This window comes from Triticum aestivum, chromosome 7D, assembly GCF_018294505.1.
Source record: "Triticum aestivum cultivar Chinese Spring chromosome 7D, IWGSC CS RefSeq v2.1, whole genome shotgun sequence".
In the NCBI taxonomy this organism is placed as follows: domain Eukaryota; kingdom Viridiplantae; phylum Streptophyta; class Magnoliopsida; order Poales; family Poaceae; genus Triticum; species Triticum aestivum.
In genome coordinates this window covers 241,717,898-241,720,169 of record NC_057814.1, presented here as the reverse complement: position 1 = coordinate 241,720,169, position 2,272 = coordinate 241,717,898, and positions in this window count along the sequence as shown.

Genomic DNA, 2,272 nt, shown 5'->3' with positions numbered 1-2,272 from the left:
CAGTCGAGATCGGGCCTTTTGATGCCTCCTTCTCATGACCTCATTGGACGCGTTCTGATCCATCGTGAGCCGGAAAGACTGCGCCTGAATCAACTGAGTCTAGGCGTCGAGAGCCGCCCTCTCCGCAGGCATCCTGATCCCTTCCGCCGCCAGATCCTCCTTGGCTTTCACTAGATCTAACTTTAACTACGCCACCTCCGCATCATGCTGAGCTTGATCCGCCGGGTCAACCGTAGCGGTCAACAGGGCCGTCATCTTGTCCGTGAGATCCATCAGCACCTGAGCCGGCGAGGGCACAGGGTTTCCTGACGCGGCCGCAGGGTTTTGAACAGGCTGTGCACCGGCCATGAAGATTCCAACCCGGCTCGGCGACTCAAAGGGGTCCGGAATACTGTCGCCGTCGGAACAGCCCCTGAGCCTGCCATCTTGAAGTTGATACAACGAGTTTGACTCATCTGTGGACGACTCGCCGTCAGAGCTAGCGGCCGTCTCATCACCAGATCCAGACCCTGCAAAGAGTCCTTCATGAACACATCCCACAAAAGCATGCTTCAAGGCAGGTAGAGCCCGGGCGGGTCGTGCACGCTGAGCCGTCTCGATGAGACCGGCGCAGAGATCCGGCTCAGGGCCCGGCTCACCAATCTTGCCAATGAAGACATGAATTCCGCCGAAGGGGACCCGGTACCCGTACTCAATTGAGCCGGCGTCGGGGCCCCAGTTTGCATCGTCGATGTAGAGCTTGCCGCGACGACTCTTGGTCATCCGGCCCACAGCGTATCCCTTGAGCCCTTCGAAGCTGCCCTTCAAGAACTCAAATCCACCGTGCGCTGGCCCCACGGTGGGCGCCAACTGTCGTGGAATTGTTACGGCAGATGTCCTCATGCTAGGACTTAGTCATGGAGCCATCGCAACTAGGAAGCTTAAAGGGGTTAAACGGGTCAAGGAACACGGGGGTTATACTGGTTCGGCCCCTTACGGTGAAGGTAAAAGCCTACGTCCAGTTGAGGTGGTATTGATTATGGTTTCGATGACCAGGGAGCTTGATCGCTATGCCTGGCTCTCGATGAGATCTTACTTGTCCCCAAACCGCCGCCGGGTCGCCCCTTTATATAGAGAGGTTGACGCCCAGCAGCTCTCGGAGTCCCGGCCGGCTCATAAGAGTGTCCGGCTCGGACTCTCAACTATTCTTGCCTTACACTACAAGTCTTTCCATACAGCGGTTTATCACTATGGGCCTTAAGCCTCCTCCGGGTCTTAAGCCCATTATCTAACCCGTCGTCTTCAAGCTTGGTACTGGGCTTCGCGGGATGACCATCATGACGTAACCCGGCCCCTCCTGGGCGGGTGACTCTAATGGTTATATCCTCAACAGTTTCCAATAAATGTGATGCAGTCTCAACAGCCTCTCATACTAAAGCTTGACAATCTTTCAAAAGTTAAACTCAGGTCTGGTTAGTGGTCTGATCTCTTCCAAAGAATCAAAATACAACACCACCTCAGAGCATTTGGTATCAAGCCTCATAAGAGAGGAGAGATTAGTGCTCCACCGCTTGTGGGCAAATCTCAACCTTTTGAACTTCACAGACGAGGTGGCCGGAGCAGATAAACCAGCACCAATTGGTGCCTCCCACGAGGTCTCCACACAGTCCAAAAATCCTGGCATATCAATCCTAAAATTCTCAAAACTAAAAACTTTGGATTTTGGTATAGTGGTATCAATTGAGACCACACAAGGCACATGGTCAGATGATGTTTTTGCCAGTGGTAACTCAACTGTATTTGGATATGCAGATATCCAGTCTGCTGTTGTAAAGAACCAATCTAGTTGTTCCATGAGAGGCTGTACCTGCATATTAGACCAAGTGTAAGCTCTTCCTTTCAGAGGCAACTCAAGCCAGCCGAGATGTCCAATGATCTCATTAAACAAGAAAATGTCATTAACATCCCCCCTGGTCGGTTCCTGTTGTCCAAAGACCTGATGAAATTGAAATCACCAAGAAGGAGCCAGTTTTGATCGTCTGGTATAGTAAGATTATACAGCCAGTTAGCAAAATCATCTCTCAGAGGCCCTTGACATGTACCATAAAATGACACCATTGTCCACTCCTCAGAGTTGTGCACAGATTTAAAAGAGATTATGACCCCAAAGCACTGAACATCCACAAGAGTGCCAAAAAAACTGTCGAATTCCAAATGACCAAAATACCACCCGATGCCCCCACAGATGGAGCAAAAGCAAAATTATCAAACCTACATGGACAAAAAGAACGGA